Genomic DNA, 19727 nt, shown 5'->3' with positions numbered 1-19727 from the left:
TCACTTTCTAGAAATAGAATTGAGATTTACTCAACTACTGGAATGTATTTTTAAATTCTATCTGCTTCCAAGTGTACATTTAAGATGAAGGTCTTTACCATGACACCATGGGCTCCCTTTCAAATAAAAATGTTGGAATTCAGTATATATATATACTTAAAATACACACAGATGTTACAGTATAAAAGATATATTTTCTATTTTTAAAAAATTATTTGATGTGCAGGTGAAAATATTTTGATACACTTTGGGGCAAAAGTTATATACTTTATCTGCCAGAGATCATCTATATTATTATTAACATAAACTCAATATTTGAACACAAAATCCTGTGTATTTATACAGAATATGCCAAAATAATCAAGTTATTATAAAAGCAAGTGACAATAACAATAAGAGCTTATTTTTACTGAGTAATTATTATGTGTCACATAAATTCAGCACACACACACACACACACACATACACAGCCATGAACCAGGGAGAAGCTTTTGTGCCTGTTTCACAATACAAGTAGACTAAAGCAGAGATTGAATTTAATTAGCTAAATGTACACAGTTAATAGGCTATAATGTTATATTCATGGTCTTCCAGTGTGGGAGGTAGTACTACAAGTTCCTTTGAGCTTCTTAAATTCATCTCATAAGGTTTAGTTTGTGACTTATTTATATCCTTAGAAAGGAGTTTTAGTAAGATTCAAGGACACTGCAGAAAATGATGACAATGTCCTCTTAGTTACCAGAGAATGAAAACATTTCTAACATAGGAAACTATCACTTGAATGACTGAGTTAAGTAAAATAAAGTCTTTGTAAATTTCTATTCCATGTAGGTCATACATTACGATTACTATTACTATAAATATTTATTGCATTACAGAGAATGTGGTAAACTGGCTTTTGGTGATAACTTTCCCTAAAACCCAATGAAAGTCAGTACAGGAAATTCTATGTCAGTAAAATATTTTTGCCACATGTTCTTCATTCTTTTTTTGGCGGGAGAAGGATATGCGTAATTTGCTATTAATGTATTTTGGAACTTTATAAGAGTTAACATTCAAATGCAATCTTTAAAAACAAAACATGGGGACTGAGGTTGTGGCGCAGCAGTGGAGCACTTGCCTAGCACATGCAGGGCTCTGGGTTCAATCCTCAACACCACATAAAAATAAAATAAAATAAAAGTATTTGTCCATCTACAACTAAAAAAAATTTAAGTGTGGTTAAAAAGTCATTTTAAAGTCACTTGATAATTCCTGGAACACTTAAGAATTTTTAATGTGCATTTGAAAGTAAAATTTCCAGTGTAGTTTTTGGATTTCTTCCCCAAAAACAGAAAAGAAAAAAAGACCTTTGGTTTTGGCTCTCCCAAAAGGCCTTGCTCCTTGATGGCTCTATTCCCCTGAAATACATGTTGAAAGTTAATGAAGACTCCGAAAAGCATGCACCCACTTGCCCAGCTGCTGGAGGTTAGGGCCACACCAGCCTTTCTAATCTTACTGGAAGAACCCCCATCTCATTAAAAGCTCAAAACATGTCACTCCAATGACAATCACTTTTCAACAAGCACATCTGCTGGCATTACACATTCAAGAAGAGCAAAGCCACATGGAAACTGATGGACCCAAGATACAGGCATGCTGATGAGGGAAGCAGTCTGCTAGATACATAGGGTTTTAAAAGTGTGTGCCCAGTTTTTCCCACTAGAACACAAAACAAAGAACTCCCCCCAAAATGTGGTTAGGAGCACTATTAACAGCAGAAATCTGAAGAACCCATAAAAAATTCCCCAGGTTTGAACAATTTGTTATTAAATTCCCATTCCTAAAATGGACACCTGAGATGCAAAATAATTTCTTCTACTGCCCTATAAGTACTTTGTTTTTGCTGGAGGCAATATTTCGCCAAAAAAAAATGTGTGTGTGTGTGTGTATGTGTGTGTGTGTGTGTGTGTGTGTGTGTGTGTGTGTGAGAGAGAGAGAGAGAGAGAGAGAGAGAGAGAGAGAGAGAGAGAGAGAGAGAGAGAGAGAGATTATCATGTTCTATGTGCTGTCACTTATTGCTCCCAACTTCCTGGTTCAGGTTCACACTCTTATGTAGTAAGTTCACCAGATGGAAAGGAAATCTGCACATCAACTGTTCCACTGGCAATCTGAGCTTCTAATATGGCAGAGGAAGATTATGAACCACATCAGCATTTAAGTTATCTCTACTGGCAAGTAGCCTCGGAGTAACTGTGGAAAAACTTCCAGTATAATATGCACAGAACATACTTAATACTTGCATAGATTTTCAAGTTCTATGGCTAAAGGCAAATACTTTCCTATATTTGCCAAAGAATTTCATCAATTGTTACGATAATTTCTTTATCAAAAATCCTGCCCATGTTCCACCTCCCTGTCCTCAGGGCCAGGTATAGTTTTTAATTATAAGTAGCAAATTAGGAGAGGTGACCCATCCATTCTGTTCACAGTGACAGCCTTAGGGGCACACCTCCCCATGACATGGTCCAGCCATGGGCCCCAACACATTCTGCTAAGGGGCTGTGTGGGTAAAATTGAATCCCCAGCTGTCCCTCCCTCTGAGTATGGTATTTCTCTTGAAAGAAACTCTTCTCCTGTTACCTCAATGCTTAGGTGGAGGCAGCAGGTCCCACTGGGATTCTGGTGGCAAATTGGGCTTTTTCAATTCTCTTTGGGGGAAGCCTCCCAGCTGGAGACTCAGATTGTTCTTTCCCTTCAAAAGACTAGACTGTTGGGAAAAATCAAGCTGGAGGAGTGGACATGTGGCAGTGGCTGGCACTCTTGCTCTGTCCTGGTGAGGGTGCCATCTCAGGAGCCTGTCCTTCAGCTGCAGGGAAGGAGGCAAGTGGCCTACATGCAGGGCTCCAACAGGGCCTTGTTCATGGAGCTCACGGCAGTCTTGCCCCAATGCCTGGACAGCAGCTTCTTGTTCAGAAGCTAAGTAAGGGTTACCCCTTTCTTTAAGGGGCCCTCATGTTGTGTTGCTGCAGGAACATGAAGTCTTTGTGTGACTGGATCATGCTGAGGTCTTTCTGTAGGTGCCATTGGTGGAAAATCAGCTTGGCACCCTTCCTTAAAATTCCTCCTTAGGGCTTCTTGGCCGCTCCTGGCTCTAAGACACTCAGGGAACTATTAGATAGCATGTCCCTATCTAGCTCAAGTGGGGCTGGGCCACCCAATGCTACCACCAGGGGATCCTTCTCCAAGTCCCAGGGGTGTACTTCCTTCTCCTGGGGTTCCAGGGTAGCTGGGGCTTAGGATGGCTCATCTTCTACTGGTGGGTGTAGATGGGGCATCCTTGTGGGTGCTGTCCATGGAGGATGCATACTTCTGCATCAGGGCATCATAGTTCTGAGAGGGAGGTCTTGGAGATCCCTGAAATGATGTTAGTGCTGTTCTTCCATGGAGACTTGAGTTTCAGTTTAAAGATTTAGTGGGCTACTGGATGACAACAGAAGTTCCATATCTAAAGAAGAGAATGACTTCCTGACAGGAGCACCACCTAGCCTGGGTAGAGATGTCCTTCTTGATGGCCTTCACCTTGATGGGCATCTTCAGGGGAGACTCAGATCAGCCAAGAATCCCATGTCGTAGTAACAGTGACAGTAATGACTACAATCCCACAAGGCATCACTGTGAAGTCCTTTTCTATCTTGGCAGCAGCAACAGGGGTTTGTGAGGATTTCAATTCACTAGGTTTTATGTAAGGAAACTGCTGTGACAGAGCCCAGTGCCAAGCTGCTGAGGGCAGGCCCACTGATCAGCCTGGAAGCTCTGCAGCCTGAAAGGCTGCTTCTTTGACAAGCCAAGAGAAACAGTGGTCATAGCTAGAAGACCTTCTGAGGACTGCCAGCCCTCTGTAATCTGCAGGTGTAACTTCTTGGACTTGATGGTCAGCTTGAAGGTGAACTCTTCCTCCCAAGTGAGGTGAGTAGTGTTCTTGGTTAGGAGCAAGGCAAGGATGTTTTTACCAGTGATTTTTAGTTCATGAGCATTTGGAGGTTTAGGGGGACAGGATTCCTAAGCATTAGATGAAGTGTGCTATAGATTCTGAGCTTCTTTTATGTCCATAGGCTTGGTGCTCAGAACCATGGACAGAGAGGCAGAACTCACCAGGTGCTTCAAAATATCCTTGAGGGTATCAGATATTGCATTTGTCTCACACACCGGGCCTTCCCCTGGTGCTCTGGGCTACACCTTGATGGTTACTTCCGGCATGTGGATGTAAGACCACCTAATCTGGATGTCTTCTCTCTCTTCTTTCATGTGTAGCTTCAGCTGTAGATGAACCAAGGGGAGAATGTCATGCAGCTAATATCCTAAGCCCACCACTGAGGGCACTGCACTGACCAAAAACTGAAAGGTCTTGTTCACCATGTGACAGGCCAACACGTGACAGGCCACCACATTCTGGGCTGACTAAACCATGCTTGTGCCAGCTCCTAGAGCTGAGGCCACTGATCTTGCTGTAAGGACAGCTGCATGGGTCCCCTTCTCATTTTGGCCTCATGGTTCAGGGCAATCACCCAGGCTGCCTGTCACTGATCCCACAAGCTGTTCAGCCTCAGGATAGAAGAAAGCAGTGCACACATAGGACTTTGGGCACTTCTCCTCTTTGGGCTCTGCTCATTACTGCAGTGGGGGTAATGCCCTTGCCAGTGCCTACTGCTGTCAGGTACATGCCCACCATGACCAGAGCCTTGACGAAGAGCCACATCAACAAGAACCACTGGACCTCACCATGCCATCAGTCCAGCTGATTATAGTGGCAAATACCCTGCCTGCCTCACCCCAGCTTCCTGGAGCAGCCCCCATGCCAGGACACAGAGTCTACTGTCTATGAGCACAGGACATCCACTGGTGGCCTGCCAGAAGATGCATAAGTGCATCAGCCCCAAGCCCCATGAGGCGTGGAGCATGGAAGCCTGAGGCCAGGCAGGGTGAACAAGGAATGAATAACTGGCTGGATCCAGGTGGCTAGAGCCTGGCATATCTGGCAAAATGGAACATAGGAACAGATCCAGTAGCCAAAGGGCCTGATTAGCATGACTCTCTTCATTGTTTTACAAATTGAATTTTCTAAAATATCATTGTTATTTATCATTCATTACAGAGAGTCAATGAAAGCACCATCAAACTAACAACATTCTTTACAGAACTACAAAACAAAAATCCTCAAATGGAAGAACAAAAGACCCTGAATAGCAAAAATAATCCTTAATAAACATAGCAATGCTGGAAACTTCATAATACTCAACTTCAAAATATCCTGCAGAGCCATAGTAACAAAAACAGCATGGTCCTAGCATAAAAGCAGTCATGTAGAACAATGGAATGGAATAGATGGCACAGAAAGGAACCCACACAATACAGCCATTTGATTTTTGACAAAGTTGACAAAACCAAGTGCTGGAGAAAAGACAGTCCCTTTAACAAACAATGCTGGGAAAACTAAATACCCATACGTGGAAGATTTGAACTAGATCCCTATCTCTCACTTCTGTCAACTCAAAATGAATCAAAAACCTTAATAAATACCTGAAACTTTGAAAAGACTAGAAGAAAACCCAGGGGAAACACTGTCAGACAGTGTAACACACAAGGACTTCCTGAATAGAACTCCAGCCTTCTCTCAGGAAATAATACAAGAATCAACAAATGAGACTGCATCAGTCTAATAAAGAGAAAAGGTATATTCTGGCTCACAGTTTTGGAATTGATGCTTGATCACACCTATTGTTTTTAGGTGTCTGATGGCATGCAACTGATCATGGAAAGACGGTTGTCCAAGAAAAACAACTAGCCTCAAAGCCAGGAAGAAAAAGAGAGGCAGAGAATGGGGTCTTAAAATCCTCTCTAAGAGGACATCGCTGGTAACCTAAAGACTTCCCACTAGGCCCCTATCTCCTACAGAATACATCAGACCTCAAAAGCACCACCCTGGGAACCAAGCCTTTACCTCATGGACCTTTGTAGGACATTCCAGATCCCAACTCGAATATATCCAATCTATAATTCTACCTCCATAGTGTACAATTATAGCACACTACTTTGGGAAAATGCTGTTGCTGTGTTTATAAAAACCCTCTGCTTAGCAATGTTTGGGGGTCTGAAAAAATGTAAAATATCCAGAATAAATCTGGATATGTGAACTGTGTGTCAACCTACTTTGCTTGTTTGGTTTTGGTCTCTTTTATGCTGTCCCATTTTCATATAAGCTCCGATTCCTATACATTTATCTGGCAACATCAACTTTAATATTTAAGTGAGCACTTCCATTTGTTTTTATCAGAATCATTGTGAGTATTGTAGAAAAAACTGACACTGAAAATTTAGGGAAAGAATGTCTTTCTTTTAAAATAATTTCCTTTAGAAGTATTTTTTAACCTGTTTTCTCCCCTCCAATTACTAGATCAAAAACCCAAACCACTGCCCTTCCTCAAGCCTTTGCCCCCTTGCTGAGTTAACAGGTACTGAAGTTATCCCTCCACCCACCCACTCCTCTGTTCTCCTGTCAGTGCCCACACCTCAATAATTAAAATTGTCATAGTCTCAATCTTATTTCCTAGGCTAGATATGGTACATAATATTACACAGTGAATACTTAAATCAACTTTATAATATATCTAGAAATTCACATTTCTAAACTCATAGCTCACCCAATAATCCAAAATGTCAAACACATTTTTTTCTGCATTATTCATGTTTCTGTTGATGTGATACAATACTTAAGAAAAACTTAGAAGAGAAGAGATTTGGGCTAATGACTTCAGAGTTTTTCATCTATAGTCACATGGCTTCATTGGTTCTGGGCCTCTGGTGAGGCAAAACATCATGGTCAGAGGGTATGGCAGAATAAAGTTGTTCACCTCATGGCCAGGAGAAAGGGGTGACAGAGAAGGACCAGGGACAAAATAAAACTTCAAAGGCACACCCCCAAGTGACCCAACTCCAATGGGGCCTCAACCTCCTAAAGTCTCCACCACCTCCCAACAGTGCTATCAACAAGGGACAATGTAACTAACATGAGTCTTTGAAGGACATTCCAGCTGCAAACTATAACATTTTCCTAAAAAGAAATGCTAAAAGTAAGTGGTAGCTCTCACATGAGTCCTTTAAAATTGTATGCCAATTTCACATCTTAAAATCTGGTCCTGATTTAGCAAACTGCATGTCCCTAGGTTCCAAAGTGAACCCCACATCTTGCAAAATATCAAGAAGTGCTTTAAAATTAAGTTGACATAATTGTACAAATTGGTTTGAAATATTAAACTCTTGGCACTTTTTCTTCTAAGATTATTTTTTAAAAAGTTAATTGTCACTAGGTACAGTGGCACTCACCTTTAGTGCCAGCAGCTTGGGAGGCTGAGACACTAGAGTTACAAGTTCAAAGACAGTCTCAGCAACTTGTGAGGTCCTGAGCATCTTAGTGAGAATCTGTGTGAAAAATAAATAAATAAAAAGAGCTGCAGATTTGGCTCAGTGGTTAAGATCCCTGGATTCAATCTCTAGTATCAAAATAAATATATATTTATCAATTAATGGGTACCCAAATAGATAAAGTAATGTTTTTACTATATAGCATAACGAGGGGACTATACTTCAAAATAGTCTATCATTTATTTTATAAAATAGCCCAAACCTCAAATTCTGGGGAGACCTCACATACCAGCAAGTAGAGGCTGGGGGCCTCTCTTTCATTGAACCTGATATCCAGAAACTGCTAGAGATGCTAATCACCCAAAGAGCAGAATTAAAAATGTGGACAGAAAATGCTAAGAATGAGTCCTCTTTCAAACCAATGACCCCAGACCACTACCTGGATTCTCAGGGGAAAATGTTGAAGTCACTGGGAGGCAAGAGACACACCAGTGCACACCCGTTCGGGAGCACAAAAGGGAAACCAGAATACCTACAGCATTTCTCTTACCATAAGGCCTTGGGGGACCCTTTAGAGCATACAACCAGCTGTTCTGGAGCCTTCCCTCTCTGCAAAGTGAGTCCTCAGTGGCTACTGCCTGGGTCTCTAAGAGGTCCTTCTCTGCACAATCTAAAGCTGTTATATTAACAAAATCTCTGACTGTTCCCCAGTTCAATCTCAGGCTGAAGAATCTCATAACTTTCCAAGAACCAGCCCTTGTTCAACTATGTGGTCCAATTGCAATTTTTAACACAAACACTACCCTCTTCTGTGGCTCAGGTCCAGAACCACACACAGCTCACATCCTCACTCCAAAACCTACCACCTTCTTCTCCATGCCAGAAGAGGACCCAGAAAACAATTTTCCCTATATCCCAGGAGGAAGTATGGCCTCTCATCTCAACTGAAAATCAGCACATGAAATGGCCCTTGCAGAAGAAACAGAAACAGACAAAGGTTTTACTCTCTTCATTTGAAAAATCTCAGGGAGCCAACAGCCAATCCACTTTAACCATATCAGAGCAGTTGCCCCTCCCTGATCTCCAAGTCAGCCTCATTCCCTCCTGGGGATTCTAACAGCACTGAGCTCCCTAGAGGCCTAGCAATAAACAGTTTGCTTTAAAGAAACATTCTCATCCATCACTGCACATGCATCTGTCACATGTCACCTCAATGATCTGTGTGTTCAATTTCCATGGCAGAAATCCAAAATTTTATCCAGAAAAAGTAATCCATGGCATTCAATCCATTACAAAGATATTCACATTACAGATTTTATGATCCTCTGTATTTTATTTTAATAAGATTTACCTACTATTTGGTTGGGGTTGCGGCTCAGCAGTAGAGCACTCACCTAGCATGTGCAAGGTCCTGGGTTTGATCTCAGTACCACATAAGAATAAATAAATAAAAATTAAGGTATTAAAAAACTTTTTAAAAAATTTACCTACTTTAAGTCTCATAAACATTTCAGCATTTTAAACATATTTTTAGTTATAGATGCACACAATACCTTTATTTTATTTGTTTTTATTTTTATGTGGTTCTAGGGACCAAACCCAGTGCCTCAAGCATGCTAGGCAAGCACTTTACCTCTGAGCCACAACCCCGGCCCAATTTTTCAGCATTTTTTATGCATACCAAGAAATAGATAATCAGTGATGAATCCTATGAAAACTACCGCATTCATAATAGCTTCAAAAAATAAAATAAAATACTGGGGAATCAACTTAACAAAACTGGTAAAAGACCTCTACAATGAAAACTATAGAATACTAAAGAAAGAAATTGAAAGATCTTTGAAGATGGAAAGATCTCCAATGCTCTTGGATAGGCAAAACTAATATTGAGAAAATGGCCATAACTACCCCAAACGCTATACAGATTCAATGTGATTTCAATTAAAAGCCCAACATCATTCCTTATAGAAATAGAAATAGCAAGCATGAAATTTATTTGGAAAAATAAGAGACCCAGAATAGCCAAAGTAAAATGTTGGTGAGGATGTGAGGTAAAAAGCAGAAGGCATCACAGTAGCAGACCTTAACCTATACTACAAAGCTATAGTAACAAAAACAGCTTAGTATTGGTACCAAAATAGACATATAGACCACTGTTAAAGAATAGAAGACATAGAGACAAACTCACACAAATACAGTTATCTCATACTAGACAAAAGCACCAAAAACATACATTGGAGAAAATATAGCCTCTTCAACTAACAGTGCTGGGAGAACTGGAAAAATTAGGCCCAAATCTTCATAATGTCACTTTAGGCCCCAACTTTCTTAACAAGACTCCTAAAGCACAAGAAATAAAATCAAGAATTAATAAATGGGATAGACTCACACTAAAAAGCTTCTTCTCAGCAAAAGATAAAATCAATCAGGTGAACAGAGAGCCTACATTTTGAGAGAAAATTTTTGCCACACACATGTCAGACAGAGCACTAATCTCCAGGATGTATAAAGAACTCAAAAAACTTAACACCAAAAAACAAACAACCCAATCAATAAATGGGCTAAGGAGCTGAACAGACACTTTACAGAAGAAGATATGCCTTTGATCAACAAATATATGAAAAAATGTTCCACATCTGTAGTAATTAGAAAAATGTAAATCAAAACTACTCTAATATTTCCTCTCACACAGTCAGAATGGCAGTTTTCAGGAATACAGACAACAATAAATGTTGGTGAGGATGTGAGGTAAAAGGCACACTTATACATTGCTGGTGGGACTGCAAATTGGTACAACCAATCTGGAAAGCAGTATGGAGATTCCTTAGGGATTCTTAGAATGGAATCACTATCTGACCCAGCTATCCCTATTAGTCTATGCTCATAGGACTTAAAATCAGCCTACTATAGTAACACAGCCACATCAATGTTTATAGCAGCTGAATTCACAATAGCTAAACTGTGGAAGCAACCTAGGTTCCCTTCAATAGATGAATGGACAAAGAAACTGTTGTATATATACACAATAAAATATTACTCAGCATTAAAAGGGAATAAAATTATGGCATTTTCAGGTAAACAGATGGAGTTGGAAATATCATGCTAAGCGAAATAAGCCAATCCCCAAAAATCAAAGGCTGAATGCTCTCTCTGATAAGTGGATGCTGATCCATAAAGAGGGTGGGGAAGGCATGGGAAAAATGAAATAACTTTGATTGGGCAAAGGGTAGGGAGAGTAGAGAGGGTGCATGGGTGTAGGAAAGGTGGTGGAATGAGATGGACATCACTACCCTAAGTACATATATGACTACATATATGGTGTGATGCTACATCCTGTACAACCATAGAAATATAAAATTGTGCTACAATTATGTACAATGAATCAAAATGCATTCTGCTGTCATGTATACCTAATTCAAATTAATATTTTTAAAAGAGTAAGATATTAAAGAAAATAACAAAAATACATCTTTTAATTTTTTCACATTAACACATTTTGCTGCAAATAAAGTAATTTGTTTTGTTTTGTTTCATAGGACTAGAGAATGAATCCAGGGCCTAGTATAAGCAAGTGCTCTGCAACTGAGCTACACTCCAAGCCCCTTTATTTCATTTTGAGATGGTCTTGCTAATTTGCTGAGGCTGGTTTCCAACTTGCAATCATCTTCCCTCAGACACCTGAGTATCTAGGACTACAGGTGTGCATCACTGTGCCTAACTTGAAGTGATTATTTTAAATACACAGATGACTTTCTAAATGATATTTAGAATCTATTGCAAATTCAATTTGGAACAGACTTTTATTTAACACAGGTTTAACACTGACTTCAAAAAATCAGGCACTCCAGAAGACAATGTGGAATGGTAAAATATGTGATGCCTTCTTCATACTCTAAGGGCAAAAGCTGTATTGCAAATAAGCAAACCCAAACAAAACAAAAACACGGAGGTATTCTACAATATTATCTCTTAAGAACAATTCCACTTCAATAGACTATAATGCTATTGACAATGTCAAGCACTCTGACTTCTAAAGAAATCCCACAGAAAAAAATTTCCTCCAAGTTTTTCCCAGACATAACTACACTTTATGTTTTTCTCACTACCTTAACAGTATGACACATCCAGCTCCAGACAGTCCCAATGGCTTCCCCCTGTTTTCTCTAAGGTCGGTCACATTCACAACCACTCTTTTAACACAATTAATTGCTGTAATTATTTCTGGGGCCAATATGAATTGCTGCATTTTCCAAACAGGTGCAGGTCTCTGTGGTTACTCAAAGGTTTGCTAGGGTGCCCCTCCCTGGGCTGAGTTGTCATGACAAGAACACCCATCTCCCCATAAACATGTGGTCCACACATCTCACACCCATGAAACCACAGTTATGTAAACCACACAGGTGAAACTAATGCTCAGAAAGCTATAAAATAATGCTGTACCAGCCAGAGTGAATGGGAATTAGAAAATGCTAAGCTCTCTTCTAGGAAACATGGCTGGCACAGTCCTGGAGTCCAGAACATTTTTGTGCATTAGCTTTTCTCATCCTCATTCACTCTCATTATGTATGCAGTTCTTCCCTTACTCTTTGTCCAAAACTTGAAATTGCTGCAACCTGCTCCTTGATATTCTCACAATCTACCATTTTTCCCAATAGCTGCTTCACAAGACAGACATCTCTCAGCTCAGGAATCCTCCTGAAACTTTGCAAGCAAGAACAGTCCACCATCCTTTTATATTCCTACCATAATCTGCTGCCAGAAACACTTCTCATACCTATTTCTAACATGAAGAAAAACTATATAAGGTGTATGAATTTCTTTTGTGAACAGTGGTCTCTGCAGTGCAAGAAACTTTCCAAATTTCAGTTATACTTTTCACATTTCAGTGGAGACACTCAGTGTCTCCAACAATCACTTCCTAACATGAGAAAGAATGTTAATAATGTTGCAGTGAAAGGGAAATGAGTTATAATATTAAAACACTGCATGATTCCTATTAGATGAGTTTGATATTATCATTTTTAAATACTTTTTTACTTGTCAATGAACTGTTATTTTATTTATTTATATGCAGTGCTGAGAATTTAACCTAGTGCCTCATACATGCTAGGCAAGTGCTTTACCACTGAGCCACAACACCAGCTCTATTTTCATTATTTTTATTTCTACTGCATAATTGCCAACTTTTACTTGTGAAACAAAGGACACACAATTGTGGTCTATTGTTTCAAGAATTAAGCGATTAATTTTCTATCACAAAAGCTAATGTTTAATACACACTAAAGATTTACAGTTCTGAGGAAAAAAAAAGAAATATTCTTTTAAGTAATTTTTCAAACAACTATTTTGAACATATTAATGTGTTTCTACTAATTTACCTTGGTGTTAGAGGACTGTTTTCTGTAATCCCAGTTACTGCTGTTTGACTGCAAACAAGCTGCACTCATGGAGTTCTTCAAAACTGACTTTGTTCTCTTCACACTGCCTATGCACAACTGCTCCTGAGTGCTAAAGTTTCCAGCCCTTCAGTTAAATCTAGGGTCCCCATGGCTTACCTGCTTATGTTCAAATAAGGAAAAATGCACTTGTTCTCTTCAGGGACAAAATGAGGTCTGGATGTAGTAATTATACTGCTGGTCCCAGGTTCATAGTCAAAACAGGACACTGCTCTGAAGCAGGAGGTTTCTTTCAGGAACAGCCAGGCTTGGTGGAATTCTGCAGAGCCAGGCTAGCAAGCAGCAGGTAGACTTGTCCCTTTGCATTTGGCACAACTGCCTCTTCTGCCAGACAGGCCCAGTGGTCTTGTCTTCTGACCACTTCAAGTCCAGCAGCTACCCTGGGAATAAAAGAGCAAGAAAATGTCCCTTGATGGGTGCTGCTTCTCCCTGAGCCCACAGGATGCTGTCTGGTTTCCAGGGACTCTAACCTGTACTTCCCCTGGTTGGTCCTCACAGTTATCTTCTGGAACTCTATTCATCAGTAGTATTCTTGTTGTCACCATCTCCCTCCCCACCCCAGGGCTCTCAAGCTGTGGTCTAACTTTTGACACTATGGTGGAAAAGCAGTTAATTCCAACTCAGCCTCTTCTTTGTCTGGGTACTACAGCTTACTTTACTCCTAGATGGCACAAAGATGGTCAGAAAACAGTCTTTGAGTTTCTCCAAGTGACAGAAGGAACACAGGCAGGTTCTCACAGTTGGTTCTAACGGGAATTAAAAACTGAGAACTCTTCATTTAGCAAAGCTTGATTTAAAAATAAATAAATAAATAAGGTTCTAGCACCGTGTTGCACTTGGGACCAAAGATTGTTAACCGCACCACCTCTGCAGATTACACTCACTGCCAAAAAAAAGGAACTGCCATACTGAAACCACCTGATTGGACACAGTAAGCTTCTGACCATTTGCGTATAGTCAGATCAGTGATTGTTTGGAGCTGCTTGGCTGTGATTGGTGGAAACTTAATTGTTTGGTAACAGGCAAGCCACCGCCACACCACCACGCCATGCCCCATGCCACGCCCCCATGTCACGCCCCCACTTCACGCCCCCAACACCCACGCCCCCCCCTACCATTTAATTGGATTAGAGTTCATTTGCATAGCAAGCTAGGTTACAGATCACATATATGGAGGCTACTTTGGGACAAATTCATCATGCAAGTATGGAGACAAGTTTAGGACAAATTTATTTCAATTTAACAATTAGCCCCATTTTGGTCATTTTTCAAATCTCTACAGAGGGACCAAAACCATAAATGTGAACAGTGACACTATCTTCTACAGTCATCAAAATGGATCTGTTTGATTTCCCTACAGACTTCACAATTGCAGAATGTCAAATTAGTTAGATGAGCGGGGCATAGTATGGCAGGCCTATAATCCTAGCCAGTAGTAGGATGCTGAAGCATGAAGATCAAAAGTCCAAGGCCAGCCTTGGCAACTTAGAGACCAGAAGCAACATCCTGAGACTCTAATAAAAATAAAATATTAAAAATAAAAACGACTGGGGTTGTGGCTCAGTCATAAAATACCCCTGGGTTTAATTTGCTAAACCTTCTTTCCCCCACCAAAAAAAAGTTAGATAGCTTGTAGATTTTATGCCTACCATAACAAGACCACTGGATGTTCCAGGACAGCAGTATGTCAGTTCTTAAACTTTGAGTACATGATTCACTGTCCTTACAGCCTGGGGACTGTCGTGCTTTGGTCTCATCATTAGGAGAAAACATGTGACACAGCCCATTCACACTTGGCCCTATTCTATGACCATCATATAGAATCTAGCCTTTTGCATCATGAAACTATTTTCTAATAATTTCTCTTATATGCCTATGATTTAAAATGAAAAAAATAACAAAATAAGATAGAATTTGTATTTTTTTAATATTTACTTTTTAGTTGTAGTTTGACACAATACCTCTATTCTTTTATTTATTTGTTTCCATGTGGCGCTGAGGATCGAACCCAGGGCCTCGCACGTGCTAGGAAAGTGCTCTACTTCTGAGCCCCAGCCCCAGCCTCTTAACTTGTATTTTTAGAATCTCATTAATTTGCTTGATTTTTCTCTTTGATACAAAGTGACTTTTAGCTTTTAATTCACTAAAAAATTGGCACAGACATTAATGTGAGAAAATAATTGTTTTGCTAAAAACATATAATGGAGCAACTCATTAGAAATGCTTGGGACAGGAATTGTTTCATATTTCAGAATTTTTGATTATGGAATATTTCCTCAGATTTTACCCGTTGAACATCCCTAGTTCAAAAATCCAAAAGTTAAAAAGTTCCAAAATCTAAAATGTTTTGAGCATTACTCTAATGTTCTCAAAATATCATATTTTGGATCATTTTCTGTTTGGATTTTCAGATTGGAAATGCTTAACCTGTATGTAAATTATGGTATATGAACACGTGGTAAATTTTGTTTTAATTTTTGTGGATTTGAACTCCAAAGAGCTCCTGGCTCTGTTTGCTTCTCTAGTTTGTTTATAAAATATGAGAAATACCCACCAGAATGCAATATACAATATCATTAGCAAATCCCAAACTCCAAACATTGATCCTGGAGGAATACGTGCATAAAAAGAGCAAGAGAAAGGAGGTCGCTGAGCTAACGTCTGGGGTATCTGCTCAAAGTGGTTTTAAATGGCAATAGGAGCAAACAGGAGGGTTGAGGTGACCCTATGCACAGTCTGCAACCCTGCATCAGTAGCTCCTCCAGAAGGTGAGGCTCAGTGGTGGCAATTGGCAAAAAATACATTTGAGGGACATTTTCTCTGTACTCTACTGGGTTTTTGAATGGAGACAGAGATTTCACCCGTATTTAAGTGTTTCTTTTTTCTTTCCAGGGAGGGACATTTCACACACACCCTTCCCCTCTGTAAAGCAGCAGCTTCTCCTTTGGGTCCCCTCTGTCTGTCATCAAATACATCAAGGATATCTGTAGAGTGCTGGCACCTCCCTGAGTGTGGATGACACTCAACATCTCTCAAAGGGCAGGGTGGAGTCCTTGCACAGTTCTTATTGGCATGAGGGGCTTTTTGTATTAAGGTGAACAATAAGCTCATGAAAGTGCTCTGGGATACCTGGTTCTAGAGACGTAGTCTGTTTCTCTTTGTTCATATGTATGGTTCTCCTCCCTTAGCCAAGATTTTATTTCATTATTTTTTGGAGGAGCCAGATTTTATCTACTTATTTTTATTATAATTATTATCACATAATAATTGTACACATAAATGGAACTCACTGTGATATTTCCACACATGCATACATTGCCCTCATACTACCTCCCCCCCTCCCCCAGCACCTTTTCTGATCCCCAGCAATCTCTCTTCTACTTTCAGATCTCTTTTTTTTTAATTTAACATTTGAGAAAAAACATGAAAGACTTGTCTTCTTGCTTTTCTGTGTCATTTCATTTAACACAATAAAACCAGTTTTATCCACTTTGAGGCAAATGACAGGACTTCATTCTTCTTTATGGTTAAACAATAGTCCAATATATATATGATCATATATATCATATGATCTATGCTATATAGGGCTGGAGTGGTGGCTCAGTAGTAGAGCACCTGCCTAGCATGTTCTTCAGCACCACATACAAATAAACAAAAACTAAAGGTCCATTGAGAGCTAAAAAATATTTTAAAAAAGAATTAAAAGAAGATGTGTATACATATAAAGAAGATATATATATATATATATATTACAGAAAAGATAAAATATATATGTATATAAAATATACATACACACACACACACACACACACACACATATATATATACATACTACACATACACCTGTATGTGTGTGTGTGTATATATGTATACACACACACACGTAACCATAGTTTCTTTCTCCATTACCATGCTCATGAATACTTAGGTTGATTCTTTATGTTAGCTATTGTGAACAATGCCACAATAATCAGAGGTATGCAGCTATCTCTATATGGCAACTGAATTTCCTTCAGATAAATACTCAGGTGTGGGATAGTTGAGTCATATGAAATTTCTATTTTCAGCCTTTTGACAAGCTTCTAAACTATTTCCAATGTGAATATACTAAATTACATTCCCACACACAGTTTATAAGTATTCCTTTTTCTCCATATCTTAGATTAATTTTGTTATAATAGCTATTCTAACATGGATATAATACAATCTTACAATTTTTATTTGTATTTTCCTGATGACTAGTGAGATTGAGCATTTTTCATGTATTTATTGGACATTCGTATTTCTTCAAAGAAGTGCCTATTCTGATTAAACCATTTTATTGATATATTTGTTTTTTATTAAGTGGTTTTGAGTTATTTATATATTCTGAATATTAATCCTCTTTCAGATGTAAAGCTGGCAAAGATTTTCTCCCTTCCTGATGGTTGTCTCTTCTCTTTGCTGATTGCTTTCTTTGCTGTGAAGAAGTATTTTAGTTTGATGTAATCCCATTTGTCTTTTTTTTTTTTCTTTTGTTGCCTATGATTTTGGGATCTCATCAGGAAATTACTGACTGTGCCAAAAATCTTAAAAAGTTCCCCAAACACATTCCCCTTGCAGTTTCAGAGTTTTTAGGTCCTACATCAAGGTCTTCAATGCATTATGAGTTGATTTTTTTTGGACAGGAGGAGAAATTGGAGTCAAACTTCAGTTTTCTGCATGTGATTATCCAGTTTTTCTAGTACCATTTGTTGAAGAGACTATCCTTTCTCCAAGGTATGTGTTTGGCACCTTTGTTGAGAAGCAGTTGCTTATGGGTTTATTTCAGTTTTTTTCTGTTCTGTTTCATGGTTCTGTGTGTCCGTGTAAAGGTCAATACCATGCTCTTAGTCCCTATGGCTCTTTTAATATAACTTGGGTTATCTCCATCTTAAGGCAAGGTGCATTGTTCCTGGTGGAAATATAAATCTGTATTTCAGACATCTTCTCAGCAATGTCTGATTCTTATGGGTATGATTAGTTTGCCATTGGTTTTACCAGTCAACTAGCAGATAAAGCACTGTTGAAGGAGCAAGACTGTGGGCACCACTATGTCCTCCTTGCTCCCTGGCCGTGCATTGCAATACTAGCACCATAAGGCTGCAGATCCTTGATAAGTACCTTCTGGAGCCACGTGCCCACTCTGTGAGAGTTACTTGGATTTAACTAGGCAATGTCATTGACAAGTTTCCATAAAGGGCACCCATAATCAGATTCATCACCATATGCTGAGAGGGGATGATTGAAAGAAAGCCTACTCACAGCACCTGTGTATAGGAGACAACTCTTTCCTGGGAACCCTCCAGATTCACAGGGACCTGATCTTCCCAATTCTATGTGGAGAACCAAGTTCAATCATCCTCTCAAACTCACTTGACTCATGTCCCAATAACCTGCTGACCAGCTCCTTCTCATGTTAACCAGTGGACATGCAGAAACTCTACCTTTCATCTTTTAGCAGCCTTTCCACTGCCTGAAGCACCCACCTGTCGTTACACAACCAGCTAGGATGCAGCCCTTCCTTGCCCTCCCATGGACACAGACTTGGACACTACACTGCCCTGTCTGCAGCCATAATATTCTACAACTGAACCCTCACCCTACTCCAAGAGCCTATTAGTTGATTTTATTCAATCTTCATATCACTAATTTCTTAAACACAGAGGAAAAAAGATTTGTCAGTAGTTTCCTGAGATGAAGGAAATCTTAAGGAAAAGATTAGTTAGGTTATGGAGCAATTACAGAGGCTATCAAGAAAAGGGAACAGATCCTGGAACAAGTTTCACATCCACAATGCTATATTGCAATTTCAACAATGTCCACTGGAACAAAGAGCTTTAAGTGTGTGTCTATTCTGAAACTTTGAGGAAGGAAAACAAATTGTTTACCTTGAATCTCCATTGGCTATAGATTAGCAGGTAGGATAATGCAAATCACAGAAAGCTTTGGGATAAGAGGACAAAGTAGAGAAAGAAGTGCTAACTGCTTCTGGACTGGTCAGTGTGAATAGTCCAAAGAATTTTCACATAAAAGGGAATGCTATGCCTGCTGGTCAGCCATGGGATTTAAGTCAGTATTTCAACATATATGCAGGAATGTGCAAACTCAAAGCTGTATTAATCAACTTTCCTTAGCTCCCTATCCCAACAACCTACTGATTCTTGTGACTAAAGTTAAGACACTTTTTCTTATCAATATAATAATGAATAAAAACTTAAGCTAAGTTTTATTAGCTTCCTTTAGTGAAATATGCAAGATTCAAATTATTCAACAAGATTCAATGTTATGTCTTTTCTATCCAAATTGACTTATAAACCTAATACAATCTTGACCACAATCCCAGCAGGCTTTTTTTTTTTTTTGGTAGAAATTAACAAACTGATTGTAAAAGGTATATGGGAATTCAAATGACCTAGAATAGCCAAATTATTTTTTGTAGAAGAACTAAGGATTATATTACCTGATCTCAGAGATGAAAAAATAATTAAAGCTACAGCAATCATAATAGTGGGGTATTAGCATGGAGGTTGGCATACAGACCAGTGGAACTCAGGAGAGAAGTCAGAAACAGATCCACACACAAATGGTCATCTGATTTTCCATAAAGATTCTGAGATGATTTAATGGGGAATGAATGGCTTTTGAACAGAAAATAATAGAATAACTGACTATCCAAATATAAAAATAATGACCTACAAACTTTCTCTCCCATCATGTATGTAAGAGGTTGGATTATGATCCCCCAAGACAGACATCTAAGTCATGGGCTTCAGTACCTGCAAAAGAGACCTTGTGCTTAGATAAAGGATCTTTGCGGAGATAATAAAATCAAGACTTTCCAATTAGATC

At 39.2% G+C, this 19727-nt stretch overlaps 1 pseudogene; it reads right to left on the bottom strand.

The window, feature by feature from the left end:
* Positions 1-2871: 2871 nt before the first annotated feature.
* Positions 2872-6725, bottom strand: LOC110596962 (C2 domain-containing protein 2 pseudogene; annotated as a pseudogene).
* Positions 6726-19727: the final 13002 nt, after the last annotated feature.

Source organism: Ictidomys tridecemlineatus, chromosome 13 (genome assembly GCF_052094955.1).
Source record: "Ictidomys tridecemlineatus isolate mIctTri1 chromosome 13, mIctTri1.hap1, whole genome shotgun sequence".
Classification (NCBI taxonomy): Eukaryota; Metazoa; Chordata; class Mammalia; order Rodentia; family Sciuridae; genus Ictidomys; species Ictidomys tridecemlineatus.
The sequence above is the reverse complement of the archived record's forward strand: the minus strand, read 5'-3'. Positions and strand labels throughout refer to the sequence as shown.